At 41.6% G+C, this 17263-nt stretch overlaps 18 pseudogenes; all 18 read right to left on the reverse strand.

The window, feature by feature from the left end:
• Positions 1-411: 411 nt before the first annotated feature.
• On the reverse strand, positions 412-530 carry LOC137122257 (5S ribosomal RNA; annotated as a pseudogene).
• Positions 531-1387: 857 nt separating this feature from the next.
• On the reverse strand, positions 1388-1496 carry LOC137122274 (5S ribosomal RNA; annotated as a pseudogene).
• An 867-nt stretch (positions 1497-2363) lies between these two features.
• LOC137122269 (5S ribosomal RNA) lies at positions 2364-2482 on the reverse strand (annotated as a pseudogene).
• An 857-nt stretch (positions 2483-3339) lies between these two features.
• Positions 3340-3458, reverse strand: LOC137122229 (5S ribosomal RNA; annotated as a pseudogene).
• Positions 3459-4325: 867 nt separating this feature from the next.
• On the reverse strand, positions 4326-4444 carry LOC137122240 (5S ribosomal RNA; annotated as a pseudogene).
• An 857-nt stretch (positions 4445-5301) lies between these two features.
• LOC137122251 (5S ribosomal RNA) lies at positions 5302-5420 on the reverse strand (annotated as a pseudogene).
• An 857-nt stretch (positions 5421-6277) lies between these two features.
• LOC137122262 (5S ribosomal RNA) lies at positions 6278-6396 on the reverse strand (annotated as a pseudogene).
• Positions 6397-7253: 857 nt separating this feature from the next.
• Positions 7254-7372, reverse strand: LOC137122258 (5S ribosomal RNA; annotated as a pseudogene).
• Positions 7373-8229: 857 nt separating this feature from the next.
• Positions 8230-8348, reverse strand: LOC137122273 (5S ribosomal RNA; annotated as a pseudogene).
• Positions 8349-9215: 867 nt separating this feature from the next.
• LOC137122230 (5S ribosomal RNA) lies at positions 9216-9334 on the reverse strand (annotated as a pseudogene).
• An 867-nt stretch (positions 9335-10201) lies between these two features.
• Positions 10202-10320, reverse strand: LOC137122231 (5S ribosomal RNA; annotated as a pseudogene).
• Positions 10321-11187: 867 nt separating this feature from the next.
• Positions 11188-11306, reverse strand: LOC137122232 (5S ribosomal RNA; annotated as a pseudogene).
• An 867-nt stretch (positions 11307-12173) lies between these two features.
• LOC137122233 (5S ribosomal RNA) lies at positions 12174-12292 on the reverse strand (annotated as a pseudogene).
• Positions 12293-13149: 857 nt separating this feature from the next.
• On the reverse strand, positions 13150-13268 carry LOC137122234 (5S ribosomal RNA; annotated as a pseudogene).
• Positions 13269-14125: 857 nt separating this feature from the next.
• LOC137122235 (5S ribosomal RNA) lies at positions 14126-14244 on the reverse strand (annotated as a pseudogene).
• Positions 14245-15111: 867 nt separating this feature from the next.
• Positions 15112-15230, reverse strand: LOC137122268 (5S ribosomal RNA; annotated as a pseudogene).
• Positions 15231-16087: 857 nt separating this feature from the next.
• On the reverse strand, positions 16088-16206 carry LOC137122236 (5S ribosomal RNA; annotated as a pseudogene).
• An 867-nt stretch (positions 16207-17073) lies between these two features.
• Positions 17074-17192, reverse strand: LOC137122254 (5S ribosomal RNA; annotated as a pseudogene).
• Positions 17193-17263: the final 71 nt, after the last annotated feature.

Consider the following 17263-nt stretch of genomic DNA (forward strand, 5'->3'; position numbering starts at 1 on the left):
AATATACAATTTATAAACAAAACCACGGCACAAAACCTAACAATTCAAAAATGCTAAATAAGATTTGGAAACCAAGAACAGCAAACAGGTGCTACTGCCAGAAAGAGCCTCGCTAGCTGTTGGGAACCGTACTTTTAAAACTCCAGGAAGTGTAGGATGGACCAATCAGCTTCCTGTACTTCCCCCAAATCCGGCCAATCAGGCAGGGCACCTATAAGAACAAGAAAATAAAAACAACACATATGGCCAGGACCGTAACATGGTCTACTAGTAATGAAGCACGATGGTTGACAAACCAATAAAGTAGCAAAACAGCAATGAAAGAACAAAATTTGATGAAAATATAGAACAATTTCTATGAATAAATAGGCAGTAACACCAGCTTGTGCTGCCCGTAAACCCCAGCAAAAAAGCTTACAGCACCTGGTATTCCCAGGCGGTCTTCCTACCAAATACTAACCAGGCCCGGCTCTATTTGGCTGCCGAGATCGGACGAGATCGGGCGCTTAGAGAGCGGTGTGGCCGTAAGCTGCATTTGACATCATCAACAGCTCTTAAAAACGCTGGAGAAGCAGAATGCATGACACTTGCTAAGAAGAAGATAAATGTGGCAAAGTACAAAGTACTATAACTGTACTGGTCTGTTACGCCCCTGTCTAGGGGGTCAGGGTGCAACATACAAAGATAAATTAGCATGTTCCCTCTCCGATCCCCAAACCAAAATCCAGGATCGAGATGTTCCAACAGAATGATATTTATTTTAAACAAAAGAAAGTGTCAAATAAAACATGACACTACAACTCAGGGCGAACCAAGGCCAACATAATAAACAAAATAAGCCATTTCCCACAGAAAGTGCTAGCTAGCCTGATAGAAATAAACAAACCAAAAGACAGTCGCTAACCCTAACTCCCTAATGTGAAAACAGTCCAAAGTAAATGGCAGTTCACCCCTACAGATTTAATACTATTTACAAAATATACAATTTATAAACAAAACCACGGCACAAAACCTAACAATTCAAAAATGCTAAATAAGGTTTGGAAACCAAGAACAGCAAATAGGTGCTGATGCCAGAAAGAGCCTCGCTAGCTGTTGGGAACCGTACTTTTAAAACTCCAGGAAGTGTAGGATGGACCAATCAGCTTCCTGTACTGCCCCCAAATCCGGCCAATCAGGCAGGGCACCTATAAGAACAAGAAAATAAAAACAACACATATGGCCAGGACCGTAACATGGTCTACTAGTAATGAAGCACGATGGTTGGCAAACCAATAAAGTAGCAAAACAGCAATGAAAGAACAAAATTTGATGAAAATATAGAACAATTTCTATGAATAAATAGGCAGTAACACCAGCTTGTGCTGCCCGTAAACCCAAGCAAAAAAGCTTACAGCACCTGGTATTCCCAGGCGGTCTTCCTACCAAGTACTAACCAGGCCCGGCTCTATTTGGCTGCCGAGATCGGGCGCTTAGAGAGCGGTGTGGCCGTAAGCTGCATTTGACATCATCAACAGCTCTTAAAAACGCTGGAGAAGCAGAATGCATGACACTTGCTAAGAAGAAGATAAATGTGGCAAAGTACAAAGTACAATAACTGTACTGGTCTGTTACGCCCCTGTCTAGGGGGTCAGGGTGAAACATACAAAGATAAATTTGCATGTTCCCTCTCCGATCCTCAAACCAAAATCCAGGATTGAGATGTTCCAACAGAATGATATTTATTTTAAACGAAAGAAAGTGTCAAACAAAACATGACAGTACAACTCAGGGCGAACCAAGGCCAACATAATAAACAAAATAAGCCATTTCCCACAGAAAGCGCTAGCTAGCCTGATAGAAATAAACAAACCAAAAGACAGTCGCTAACCCTAACTCCCTAAGATGAAAACAAGAGAAAACAATCAAAAGAAAATGGCAGTCCACCCCTACAGATTTAATACTATTTACAAAATATACAATTTATAAACAAAACCACGGCACAAAACCTAACAATTCAAAAATGCTAAATAAGGTTTGGAAACCAAGAACAGCAAACAGGTGCTGCTGCCAGAAAGAGCCTCGCTAGCTGTTGGGAACCGTACTTTTAAAACTCCAGGAAGTGTAGGATGGACCAATCAGCTTCCTGTACTTCCCCCAAATCCGGCCAATCAGGCAGGGCACCTATAAGAACAACAAAATAAAAACAAGACATATGGCCAGGACCGTAACATGGTCTACTAGTAATGAAGCACGATGGTTGACAAACCAATAAAGTAGCAAAACAGCAATGAAAGAACAAAATTTGATGAAAATATAGAACAATTTCTATGAATAAATAGGCAGTAACACCAGCTTGTGCTGCCCGTAAACCCAAGCAAAAAAGCTTAAAGCACCTGGTATTCCCAGGCGGTCTTCCTACCAAGTACTAACCAGGCCCGGCCCTATTTGGCTGCCGAGATCGGACGAGATCGGGCGCTTAGAGAGCGGTGTGGCCGTAAGCTGCATTTGACATCATCAACAGCTCTTAAAAACGCTGGAGAAGCAGAATGCATGACACTTGCTAAGAAGAAGATAAATGTGGCAAAGTACAAAGTACTATAACTGTACTGGTCTGTTACGCCCCTGTCTAGGGGCTCAGGGTGCAACATACAAAGATAAATTAGCATGTTCCCTCTCCGATCCCCAAACCAAAATCCAGGATCGAGATGTTCCAACAGAATGATATTTATTTTAAACGAAAGAAAGTGTCAAACAAAACATGACACTACAACTCAGGGCGAACCAAGGCCAACATAATAAACAAAATAAGCCATTTCCCACAGAAAGTGCTAGCTAGCCTGATAGAAATAAACAAACCAATAGACAGTCGCTAACCCTAACTCCCTAATGTGAAAACAGTCCAAAGAAAATGGCAGTTCACCCCTACAGATTTAATACTATTTACAAAATATACAATTTATAAACAAAACCACGGCACAAAACCTAACAATTCAAAAATGCTAAATAAGGTTTGGAAACCAAGAACAGCAAACAGGTGCTGATGCCAGAATAAGCCTCGCTAGCTGTTGGGAACCGTACTTTTAAAACTCCAGGAAGTGTAGGATGGACCAATCAGCTTCCTGTACTGCCCCCAAATCCGGCCAATCAGGCAGGGCACCTATAAGAACAAGAAAATAAAAACAACACATATGGCCAGGACCGTAACATGGTCTACTAGTAATGAAGCACGATGGTTGGCAAACCAATAAAGTAGCAAAACAGCAATGAAAGAACAAAATTTGATGAAAATATAGAACAATTTCTATGAATAAATAGGCAGTAACACCAGCTTGTGCTGCCCGTAAACCCAAGCAAAAAAGCTTACAGCACCTGGTATTCCCAGGCGGTCTTCCTACCAAGTACTAACCAGGCCCGGCTCTATTTGGCTGCCGAGATCGGACGAGATCGGGCGCTTAGAGAGCGGTGTGGCCGTAAGCTGCATTTGACATCATCAACAGCTCTTAAAAACGCTAGAGAAGCAGAATGCATGACACTTGCTAAGAAGAAGATAAATGTGGCAAAGTACAAAGTACTATAACTGTACTGGTCTGTTACGCCCCTGTCAAGGGGGTCAGGGTGAAACATACAAAGATAAATTTGCATGTTCCCTCTCCGATCCCCAAACCAAAATCCAGGATCGAGATGTTCCAACAGAATGATATTTATTTTAAACGAAAGAAAGTGTCAAACAAAACATGACACTACAACTCAGGGCGAACCAAGGCCAACATAATAAACAAAATAAGCCATTTCCCACAGAAAGTGCTAGCTAGCCTGATAGAAATAAACAAACCAAAAGACAGTCGCTAACCCTAACTCCCTAATGTGAAAACAAGAGAAAACAATCAAAAGAAAATGGCAGTCCACCCCTACAGATTTAATACTATTTACAAAATATACAATTTATAAACAAAACCACGGCACAAAACCTAACAATTCAAAAATGCTAAATAAGATTTGGAAACCAAAAACAGCAAACAGGTGCTACTGCCAGAAAGAGCCTCGCTAGCTGTTGGGAACCGTACTTTTAAAACTCCAGGAAGTGTAGGATGGACCAATCAGCTTCCTGTACTGCCCCCAAATCCGGCCAATCAGGCAGGGCACCTATAAGAACAAGAAAATAAAAACAACACATATGGCCAGGACCGTAACATGGTCTACTAGTAATGAAGCACGATGGTTGGCAAACCAATAAAGTAGCAAAACAGCAATGAAAGAACAAAATTTGATGAAAATATAGAACAATTTCTATGAATAAATAGGCAGTAACACCAGCTTGTGCTGCCCGTAAACCCAAGCAAAAAAGCTTACAGCACCTGGTATTCCCAGGCGGTCTTCCTACCAAGTACTAACCAGGCCCGGCTCTATTTGGCTGCCGAGATCGGACGAGATCGGGCGCTTAGAGAGCGGTGTGGCCGTAAGCTGCATTTGACATCATCAACAGCTCTTAAAAACGCTAGAGAAGCAGAATGCATGACACTTGCTAAGAAGAAGATAAATGTGGCAAAGTACAAAGTACTATAACTGTACTGGTCTGTTACGCCCCTGTCTAGGGGGTCAGGGTGCAACATACAAAGATAAATTAGCATGTTCCCTCTCCGATCCCCAAACCAAAATCCAGGATCGAGATGTTCCAACAGAATGATATTTATTTTAAACAAAAGAAAGTGTCAAATAAAACATGACACTACAACTCAGGGCGAACCAAGGCCAACATAATAAACAAAATAAGCCATTTCCCACAGAAAGTGCTAGCTAGCCTGATAGAAATAAACAAACCAAAAGACAGTCGCTAACCCTAACTCCCTAATGTGAAAACAGTCCAAAGTAAATGGCAGTTCACCCCTACAGATTCAATACTATTTACAAAATATACAATTTATAAACAAAACCACGGCACAAAACCTAACAATTCAAAAATGCTAAATAAGGTTTGGAAACCAAGAACAGCAAACAGGTGCTGATGCCAGAAAGAGCCTCGCTAGCTGTTGGGAACCGTACTTTTAAAACTCCAGGAAGTGTAGGATGGACCAATCAGCTTCCTGTACTGCCCCCAAATCCGGCCAATCAGGCAGGGCACCTATAAGAACAAGAAAATAAAAACAACACATATGGCCAGGACCGTAACATGGTCTACTAGTAATGAAGCACGATGGTTGGCAAACCAATAAAGTAGCAAAACAGCAATGAAAGAACAAAATTTGATGAAAATATAGAACAATTTCTATGAATAAATAGGCAGTAACACCAGCTTGTGCTGCCCGTAAACCCAAGCAAAAAAGCTTACAGCACCTGGTATTCCCAGGCGGTCTTCCTACCAAGTACTAACCAGGCCCGGCTCTATTTGGCTGCCGAGATCGGACGAGATCGGGCGCTTAGAGAGCGGTGTGGCCGTAAGCTGCATTTGACATCATCAACAGCTCTTAAAAACGCTGGAGAAGCAGAATGCATGACACTTGCTAAGAAGAAGATAAATGTGGCAAAGTACAAAGTACTATAACTGTACTGGTCTGTTACGCCCCTGTCTAGGGGGTCAGGGTGCAACATACAAAGATAAATTGGCATTTTCCCTCTCCGATCCCCAAACCAAAATCCAGGATCGAGATGTTCCAACAGAATGATATTTATTTTAAACGAAAGAAAGTGTCAAACAAAACATGACACTACAACTCAGGGCGAACCAAGGCCAACATAATAAACAAAATAAGCCATTTCCAACAGAAAGTGCTAGCTAGCCTGATAGAAATAAACAAACCAATAGACAGTCGCTAACCCTAACTCCCTAATGTGAAAACAGTCCAAAGAAAATGGCAGTTCACCCCTACAGATTTAATACTATTTACAAAATATACAATTTATAAACAAAACCACGGCACAAAACCTAACAATTCAAAAATGCTAAATAAGGTTTGGAAACCAAGAACAGCAAACAGGTGCTGATGCCAAAATAAGCCTCGCTAGCTGTTGGGAACCGTACTTTTAAAACTCCAGGAAGTGTAGGATGGACCAATCAGCTTCCTGTACTGCCCCCAAATCCGGCCAATCAGGCAGGGCACCTATAAGAACAAGAAAATAAAAACAACACATATGGCCAGGACCGTAACATGGTCTACTAGTAATGAAGCACGATGGTTGGCAAACCAATAAAGTAGCAAAACAGCAATGAAAGAACAAAATTTGATGAAAATATAGAACAATTTCTATGAATAAATAGGCAGTAACACCAGCTTGTGCTGCCCGTAAACCCAAGCAAAAAAGCTTACAGCACCTGGTATTCCCAGGCGGTCTTCCTACCAAGTACTAACCAGGCCCGGCTCTATTTGGCTGCCGAGATCGGACGAGATCGGGCGCTTAGAGAGCGGTGTGGCCGTAAGCTGCATTTGACATCATCAACAGCTCTTAAAAACGCTGGAGAAGCAGAATGCATGACACTTGCTAAGAAGAAGATAAATGTGGCAAAGTACAAAGTACTATAACTGTACTGGTCTGTTACGCCCCTGTCTAGGGGCTCAGGGTGCAACATACAAAGATAAATTAGCATGTTCCCTCTCCGATCCCCAAACCAAAATCCAGGATCGAGATGTTCCAACAGAATGATATTTATTTTAAACGAAAGAAAGTGTCAAACAAAACATGACACTACAACTCAGGGCGAACCAAGGCCAACATAATAAACAAAATAAGCCATTTCCCACAGAAAGTGCTAGCTAGCCTGATAGAAATAAACAAACCAATAGACAGTCGCTAACCCTAACTCCCTAATGTGAAAACAGTCCAAAGAAAATGGCAGTTCACCCCTACAGATTTAATACTATTTACAAAATATACAATTTATAAACAAAACCACGGCACAAAACCTAACAATTCAAAAATGCTAAATAAGATTTGGAAACCAAAAACAGCAAACAGGTGCTACTGCCAGAAAGAGCCTCGCTAGCTGTTGGGAACCGTACTTTTAAAACTCCAGGAAGTGTAGGATGGACCAATCAGCTTCCTGTACTGCCCCCAAATCCGGCCAATCAGGCAGGGCACCTATAAGAACAAGAAAATAAAAACAACACATATGGCCAGGACCGTAACATGGTCTACTAGTAATGAAGCACGATGGTTGGCAAACCAATAAAGTAGCAAAACAGCAATAAAAGAACAAAATTTGATGAAAATATAGAACAATTTCTATGAATAAATAGGCAGTAACACCAGCTTGTGCTGCCCGTAAACCCAAGCAAAAAAGCTTACAGCACCAGGTATTCCCAGGCGGTCTTCCTACCAAGTACTAACCAGGCCCGGCTCTATTTGGCTGCCGAAATCGGACGAGATCGGGCGCTTAGAGAGCGGTGTGGCCGTAAGCTGCATTTGACATCATCAACAGCTCTTAAAAACGCTAGAGAAGCAGAATGCATGACACTTGCTAAGAAGAAGATAAATGTGGCAAAGTACAAAGTACTATAACTGTACTGGTCTGTTACGCCCCTGTCTAGGGGGTCAGGGTGCAACATACAAAGATAAATTAGCATGTTCCCTCTCCGATCCCCAAACCAAAATCCAGGATCGAGATGTTCCAACAGAATGATATTTATTTTAAACAAAAGAAAGTGTCAAATAAAACATGACACTACAACTCAGGGCGAACCAAGGCCAACATAATAAACAAAATAAGCCATTTCCCACAGAAAGTGCTAGCTAGCCTGATAGAAATAAACAAACCAAAAGACAGTCGCTAACCCTAACTCCCTAATGTGAAAACAGTCCAAAGTAAATGGCAGTTCACCCCTACAGATTTAATACTATTTACAAAATATACAATTTATAAACAAAACCACGGCACAAAACCTAACAATTCAAAAATGCTAAATAAGGTTTGGAAACCAAGAACAGCAAACAGGTGCTGATGCCAGAAAGAGCCTCGCTAGCTGTTGGGAACCGTACTTTTAAAACTCCAGGAAGTGTAGGATGGACCAATCAGCTTCCTGTACTGCCCCCAAATCCGGCCAATCAGGCAGGGCACCTATAAGAACAAGAAAATAAAAACAACACATATGGCCAGGACCGTAACATGGTCTACTAGTAATGAAGCACGATGGTTGGCAAACCAATAAAGTAGCAAAACAGCAATGAAAGAACAAAATTTGATGAAAATATAGAACAATTTCTATGAATAAATAGGCAGTAACACCAGCTTGTGCTGCCCGTAAACCCAAGCAAAAAAGCTTACAGCACCTGGTATTCCCAGGCGGTCTTCCTACCAAGTACTAACCAGGCCCGGCTCTATTTGGCTGCCGAGATCGGACGAGATCGGGCGCTTAGAGAGCGGTGTGGCCGTAAGCTGCATTTGACATCATCAACAGCTCTTAAAAACGCTGGAGAAGCAGAATGCATGACACTTGCTAAGAAGAAGATAAATGTGGCAAAGTACAAAGTACTATAACTGTACTGGTCTGTTACGCCCCTGTCTAGGGGGTCAGGGTGCAACATACAAAGATAAATTGGCATTTTCCCTCTCCGATCCCCAAACCAAAATCCAGGATCGAGATGTTCCAACAGAATGATATTTATTTTAAACGAAAGAAAGTGTCAAACAAAACATGACACTACAACTCAGGGCGAACCAAGGCCAACATAATAAACAAAATAAGCCATTTCCCACAGAAAGTGCTAGCTAGCCTGATAGAAATAAACAAACCAAAAGACAGTCGCTAACCCTAACTCCCTAATGTGAAAACAAGAGAAAACAATCAAAAGAAAATGGCAGTCCACCCCTACAGATTTAATACTATTTACAAAATATACAATTTATAAACAAAACCACGGCACAAAACCTAACAATTCAAAAATGCTAAATAAGATTTGGAAACCAAGAACAGCAAACAGGTGCTACTGCCAGAAAGAGCCTCGCTAGCTGTTGGGAACCGTACTTTTAAAACTCCAGGAAGTGTAGGATGGACCAATCAGCTTCCTGTACTTCCCCCAAATCCGGCCAATCAGGCAGGGCACCTATAAGAACAAGAAAATAAAAACAACACATATGGCCAGGACCGTAACATGGTCTACTAGTAATGAAGCACGATGGTTGGCAAACCAATAAAGTAGCAAAACAGCAATGAAAGAACAAAATTTGATGAAAATATAGAACAATTTCTATGAATAAATAGGCAGTAACACCAGCTTGTGCTGCCCGTAAACCCAAGCAATAAAGCTTACAGCACCTGGTATTCCCAGGCGGTCTTCCTACCAAGTACTAACCAGGCCCGGCTCTATTTGGCTGCCGAGATCGGACGAGATCGGGCGCTTAGAGAGCGGTGTGGCCGTAAGCTGCATTTGACATCATCAACAGCTCTTAAAAACGCTGGAGAAGCAGAATGCATGACACTTGCTAAGAAGAAGATAAATGTGGCAAAGTACAAAGTACTATAACTGTACTGGTCTGTTACGCCCCTGTCTAGGGGGTCAGGGTGAAACATACAAAGATAAATTTGCATGTTCCCTCTCCGATCCTCAAACCAAAATCCAGGATTGAGATGTTCCAACAGAATGATATTTATTTTAAACGAAAGAAAGTGTCAAACAAAACATGACACTACAACTCAGGGCGAACCAAGGCCAACATAATAAACAAAATAAGCCATTTCCCACAGAAAGCGCTAGCTAGCCTGATAGAAATAAACAAACCAAAAGACAGTCGCTAACCCTAACTCCCTAATGTGAAAACAAGAGAAAACAATCAAAAGAAAATGGCAGTCCACCCCTACAGATTTAATACTATTTACAAAATATACAATTTATAAACAAAACCACGGCACAAAACCTAACAATTCAAAAATGCTAAATAAGATTTGGAAACCAAGAACAGCAAACAGGTGCTACTGCCAGAAAGAGCCTCGCTAGCTTTTGGGAACCGTACTTTTAAAACTCCAGGAAGTGTAGGATGGACCAATCAGCTTCCTGTACTTCCCCCAAATCCGGCCAATCAGGCAGGGCACCTATAAGAACAAGAAAAAAAAAACAACACATATGGCCAGGGCCGTAACATGGTCTACTAGTAATGAAGCACGATGGTTGACAAACCAATAAAGTGGCAAAACAGCAATGAAAGAACAAAATTTGATGAAAATATAGAACAATTTCTATGAATAAATAGGCAGTAACACCAGCTTGAGCTGCCCGTAAACCCAAGCAAAAAAGCTTACAGCACCTGGTATTCCCAGGCGGTCTTCCTACCAAGTACTAACCAGGCCCGGCTCTATTTGGCTGCCGAGATCGGACGAGATCGGGCGCTTAGAGAGCGGTGTGGCCGTAAGCTGCATTTGACATCATCAACAGCTCTTAAAAACGCTAGAGAAGCAGAATGCATGACACTTGCTAAGAAGAAGATAAATGTGGCAAAGTACAAAGTACTATAACTGTACTGGTCTGTTACGCCCCTGTCTAGGGGGTCAGGGTGAAACATACAAAGATAAATTTGCATGTTCCCTCTCCGATCCTCAAACCAAAATCCAGGATTGAGATGTTCCAACAGAATGATATTTATTTTAAACGAAAGAAAGTGTCAAACAAAACATGACACTACAACTCAGGGCGAACCAAGGCCAACATAATAAACAAAATAAGCCATTTCCCACAGAAAGCGCTAGCTAGCCTGATAGAAATAAACAAACCAAAAGATAGTCGCTAACCCTAACTCCCTAATGTGAAAACAAGAGAAAACAATCAAAAGAAAATGGCAGTCCACCCCTACAGATTTAATACTATTTACAAAATATACAATTTATAAACAAAACCACGGCACAAAACCTAACAATTCAAAAATGCTAAATAAGGTTTGGAAACCAAGAACAGCAAACAGGTGCTGATGCCAGAAAGAGCCTCGCTAGCTGTTGGGAACCGTACTTTTAAAACTCCAGGAAGTGTAGGATGGACCAATCAGCTTCCTGTACTGCCCCCAAATCCGGCCAATCAGGCAGGGCACCTATAAGAACAAGAAAATAAAAACAACACATATGGCCAGGACCGTAACATGGTCTACTAGTAATGAAGCACGATGGTTGGCAAACCAATAAAGTAGCAAAACAGCAATGAAAGAACAAAATTTGATGAAAATATAGAACAATTTCTATGAATAAATAGGCAGTAACACCAGCTTGTGCTGCCCGTAAACCCAAGCAAAAAAGCTTACAGCACCTGGTATTCCCAGGCGGTCTTCCTACCAAGTACTAACCAGGCCCGGCTCTATTTGGCTGCCGAGATCGGACGAGATCGGGCGCTTAGAGAGCGGTGTGGCCGTAAGCTGCATTTGACATCATCAACAGCTCTTAAAAACGCTGGAGAAGCAGAATGCATGACACTTGCTAAGAAGAAGATAAATGTGGCAAAGTACAAAGTACTATAACTGTACTGGTCTGTTACGCCCCTGTCTAGGGGGTCAGGGTGCAACATACAAAGATAAATTGGCATTTTCCCTCTCCGATCCCCAAACCAAAATCCAGGATCGAGATGTTCCAACAGAATGATATTTATTTTAAACGAAAGAAAGTGTCAAACAAAACATGACAATACAACTCAGGGCGAACCAAGGCCAACATAATAAACAAAATAAGCCATTTCCCACAGAAAGCGCTAGCTAGCCTGATAGAAATAAACAAACCAAAAGATAGTCGCTAACCCTAACTCCCTAATGTGAAAACAAGAGAAAACAATCAAAAGCAAATGGCAGTCCACCCCTACAGATTTAATACTATTTACAAAATATACAATTTATAAACAAAACCACGGCACAAAACCTAACAATTCAAAAATGCTAAATAAGGTTTGGAAACCAAGAACAGCAAACAGGTGCTGATGCCAGAAAGAGCCTCGCTAGCTGTTGGGAACCGTACTTTTAAAACTCCAGGAAGTGTAGGATGGACCAATCAGCTTCCTGTACTGCCCCCAAATCCGGCCAATCAGGCAGGGCACCTATAAGAACAAGAAAATAAAAACAACACATATGGCCAGGACCGTAACATGGTCTACTAGTAATGAAGCACGATGGTTGGCAAACCAATAAAGTAGCAAAACAGCAATGAAAGAACAAAATTTGATGAAAATATAGAACAATTTCTATGAATAAATAGGCAGTAACACCAGCTTGTGCTGCCCGTAAACCCAAGCAAAAAAGCTTACAGCACCTGGTATTCCCAGGCGGTCTTCCTACCAAGTACTAACCAGGCCCGGCTCTATTTGGCTGCCGAGATCGGACGAGATCGGGCGCTTAGAGAGCGGTGTGGCCGTAAGCTGCATTTGACATCATCAACAGCTCTTAAAAACGCTGGAGAAGCAGAATGCATGACACTTGCTAAGAAGAAGATAAATGTGGCAAAGTACAAAGTACTATAACTGTACTGGTCTGTTACGCCCCTGTCTAGGGGGTCAGGGTGCAACATACAAAGATAAATTGGCATTTTCCCTCTCCGATCCCCAAACCAAAATCCAGGATCGAGATGTTCCAACAGAATGATATTTATTTTAAACGAAAGAAAGTGTCAAACAAAACATGACAATACAACTCAGGGCGAACCAAGGCCAACATAATAAACAAAATAAGCCATTTCCCACAGAAAGTGCTAGCTAGCCTGATAGAAATAAACAAACCAATAGACAGTCGCTAACCCTAACTCCCTAATGTGAAAACAGTCCAAAGAAAATGGCAGTTCACCCCTACAGATTTAATACTATTTACAAAATATACAATTTATAAACAAAACCACGGCACAAAACCTAACAATTCAAAAATGCTAAATAAGGTTTGGAAACCAAGAACAGCAAACAGGTGCTGATGCCAAAATAAGCCTCGCTAGCTGTTGGGAACCGTACTTTTAAAACTACAGGAAGTGTAGGATGGACCAATCAGCTTCCTGTACTGCCCCCAAATCCGGCCAATCAGGCAGGGCACCTATAAGAACAAGAAAATAAAAACAACACATATGGCCAGGACCGTAACATGGTCTACTAGTAATGAAGCACGATGGTTGGCAAACCAATAAAGTAGCAAAACAGCAATGAAAGAACAAAATTTGATGAAAATATAGAACAATTTCTATGAATAAATAGGCAGTAACACCAGCTTGTGCTGCCCGTAAACCCAAGCAAAAAAGCTTACAGCACCTGGTATTCCCAGGCGGTCTTCCTACCAAGTACTAACCAGGCCCGGCTCTATTTGGCTGCCGAGATCGGACGAGATCGGGCGCTTAGAGAGCGGTGTGGCCGTAAGCTGCATTTGACATCATCAACAGCTCTTAAAAACGCTGGAGAAGCAGAATGCATGACACTTGCTAAGAAGAAGATAAATGTGGCAAAGTACAAAGTACTATAACTGTACTGGTCTGTTACGCCCCTGTCTAGGGGCTCAGGGTGCAACATACAAAGATAAATTAGCATGTTCCCTCTCCGATCCCCAAACCAAAATCCAGGATCGAGATGTTCCAACAGAATGATATTTATTTTAAACGAAAGAAAGTGTCAAACAAAACATGACACTACAACTCAGGGCGAACCAAGGCCAACATACTAAACAAAATAAGCCATTTCCCACAGAAAGTGCTAGCTAGCCTGATAGAAATAAACAAACCAAAAGACAGTCGCTAACCCTAACTCCCTAATGTGAAAACAGTCCAAAGAAAATGGCAGTTCACCCCTACAGATTTAATACTATTTACAAAATATACAATTTATAAACAAAACCACGGCACAAAACCTAACAATTCAAAAATGCTAAATAAGGTTTGGAAACCAAGAACAGCAAACAGGTGCTGATGCCAGAAAGAGCCTCGCTAGCTGTTGGGAACCGTACTTTTAAAACTCCAGGAAGTGTAGGATGGACCAATCAGCTTCCTGTACTGCCCCCAAATCCGGCCAATCAGGCAGGGCACCTATAAGAACAAGAAAATAAAAACAACACATATGGCCAGGACCGTAACATGGTCTACTAGTAATGAAGCACGATGGTTGGCAAACCAATAAAGTAGCAAAACAGCAATGAAAGAACAAAATTTGATGAAAATATAGAACAATTTCTATGAATAAATAGGCAGTAACACCAGCTTGTGCTGCCCGTAAACCCAAGCAAAAAAGCTTACAGCACCTGGTATTCCCAGGCGGTCTTCCTACCAAGTACTAACCAGGCCCGGCTCTATTTGGCTGCCGAGATCGGACGAGATCGGGCGCTTAGAGAGCGGTGTGGCCGTAAGCTGCATTTGACATCATCAACAGCTCTTAAAAACGCTGGAGAAGCAGAATGCATGACACTTGCTAAGAAGAAGATAAATGTGGCAAAGTACAAAGTACTATAACTGTACTGGTCTGTTACGCCCCTGTCAAGGGGGTCAGGGTGAAACATACAAAGATAAATTTGCATGTTCCCTCTCCGATCCCCAAACCAAAATCCAGGATCGAGATGTTCCAACAGAATGATATTTATTTTAAACGAAAGAAAGTGTCAAACAAAACATGACACTACAACTCAGGGCGAACCAAGGCCAACATAATAAACAAAATAAGCCATTTCCCACAGAAAGTGCTAGCTAGCCTGATAGAAATAAACAAACCAAAAGACAGTCGCTAACCCTAACTCCCTAATGTGAAAACAAGAGAAAACAATCAAAAGAAAATGGCAGTCCACCCCTACAGATTTAATACTATTTACAAAATATACAATTTATAAACAAAACCACGGCACAAAACCTAACAATTCAAAAATGCTAAATAAGATTTGGAAACCAAAAACAGCAAACAGGTGCTACTGCCAGAAAGAGCCTCGCTAGCTGTTGGGAACCGTACTTTTAAAACTCCAGGAAGTGTAGGATGGACCAATCAGCTTCCTGTACTGCCCCCAAATCCGGCCAATCAGGCAGGGCACCTATAAGAACAAGAAAATAAAAACAACACATATGGCCAGGACCGTAACATGGTCTACTAGTAATGAAGCACGATGGTTGGCAAACCAATAAAGTAGCAAAACAGCAATGAAAGAACAAAATTTGATGAAAATATAGAACAATTTCTATGAATAAATAGGCAGTAACACCAGCTTGTGCTGCCCGTAAACCCAAGCAAAAAAGCTTACAGCACCTGGTATTCCCAGGCGGTCTTCCTACCAAGTACTAACCAGGCCCGGCTCTATTTGGCTGCCGAGATCGGACGAGATCGGGCGCTTAGAGAGCGGTGTGGCCGTAACATGCATTTGACATCATCAACAGCTCTTAAAAACGCTAGAGAAGCAGAATGCATGACACTTGCTAAGAAGAAGATAAATGTGGCAAAGTACAAAGTACTATAACTGTACTGGTCTGTTACGCCCCTGTCTAGGGGGTCAGGGTGCAACATACAAAGATAAATTAGCATGTTCCCTCTCCGATCCCCAAACCAAAATCCAGGATCGAGATGTTCCAACAGAATGATATTTATTTTAAACAAAAGAAAGTGTCAAATAAAACATGACACTACAACTCAGGGCGAACCAAGGCCAACATAATAAACAAAATAAGCCATTTCCCACAGAAAGTGCTAGCTAGCCTGATAGAAATAAACAAACCAAAAGACAGTCGCTAACCCTAACTCCCTAATGTGAAAACAGTCCAAAGTAAATGGCAGTTCACCCCTACAGATTTAATACTATTTACAAAATATACAATTTATAAACAAAACCACGGCACAAAACCTAACAATTCAAAAATGCTAAATAAGATTTGGAAACCAAGAACAGCAAACAGGTGCTACTGCCAGAAAGAGCCTCGCTAGCTGTTGGGAACCGTACTTTTAAAACTCCAGGAAGTGTAGGATGGACCAATCAGCTTCCTGTACTTCCCCCAAATCCGGCCAATCAGGCAGGGCACCTATAAGAACAAGAAAATAAAAACAACACATATGGCCAGGACCGTAACATGGTCTACTAGTAATGAAGCACGATGGTTGGCAAACCAATAAAGTAGCAAAACAGCAATGAAAGAACAAAATTTGATGAAAATATAGAACAATTTCTATGAATAAATAGGCAGTAACACCAGCTTGTGCTGCCCGTAAACCCAAGCAAAAAAGCTTACAGCACCTGGTATTCCCAGGCGGTCTTCCTACCAAGTACTAACCAGGCCCGGCTCTATTTGGCTGCCGAGATCGGACGAGATCGGGCGCTTAGAGAGCGGTGTGGCCGTAAGCTGCATTTGACATCATCAACAGCTCTTAAAAACGCTGGAGAAGCAGAATGCATGACACTTGCTAAGAAGAAGATAAATGTGGCAAAGTACAAAGTACTATAACTGTACTGGTCTGTTACGCCCCTGTCTAGGGGGTCAGGGTGAAACATACAAAGATAAATTTGCATGTTCCCTCTCCGATCCTCAAACCAAAATCCAGGATTGAGATGTTCCAACAGAATGATATTTATTTTAAACGAAAGAAAGTGTCAAACAAAACATGACACTACAACTCAGGGCGAACCAAGGCCAACATAATAAACAAAATAAGCCATTTCCCACAGAAAGCGCTAGCTAGCCTGATAGAAATAAACAAACCAAAAGATAGTCGCTAACCCTAACTCCCTAATGTGAAAACAAGAGAAAACAATCAAAAGAAAATGGCAGTCCACCCCTACAGATTTAATACTATTTACAAAATATACAATTTATAAACAAAACCACGGCACAAAACCTAACAATTCAAAAATGCTAAATAAGATTTGGAAACCAAGAACAGCAAACAGGTGCTACTGCCAGAAAGAGCCTCGCTAGCTGTTGGGAACCGTACTTTTAAAACTCCAGGAAGTGTAGGATGGACCAATCAGCTTCCTGTACTTCCCCCAAATCCGGCCAATCAGGCAGGGCACCTATAAGAACAAGAAAATAAAAACAACACATATGGCCAGGACCGTAACAGGGTCTACTAGTAATGAAGCACGATGGTTGACAAACCAATAAAGTAGCAAAACAGCAATGAAAGAACAAAATTTGATGAAAATATAGAACAATTTCTATGAATAAATAGGCAGTAACACCAGCTTGAGCTGCCCGTAAACCCAAGCAAAAAAGCTTACAGCACCTGGTATTCCCAGGCGGTCTTCCTACCAAGTACTAACCAGGCCCAGCTCTATTTGGCTGCCGAGATCGGGCGAGATCGGGCGCTTAGAGAGCGGTGTGGCCGTAAGCTGCATTTGACATCATCAACAGCTCTTAAAAACGCTGGAGAAGCAGAATGCATGACACTTGCTAAGAAGAAG

Source organism: Channa argus, unplaced genomic scaffold (genome assembly GCF_033026475.1).
Source record: "Channa argus isolate prfri unplaced genomic scaffold, Channa argus male v1.0 Contig149, whole genome shotgun sequence".
Taxonomy (NCBI): Eukaryota; Metazoa; Chordata; class Actinopteri; order Anabantiformes; family Channidae; genus Channa; species Channa argus.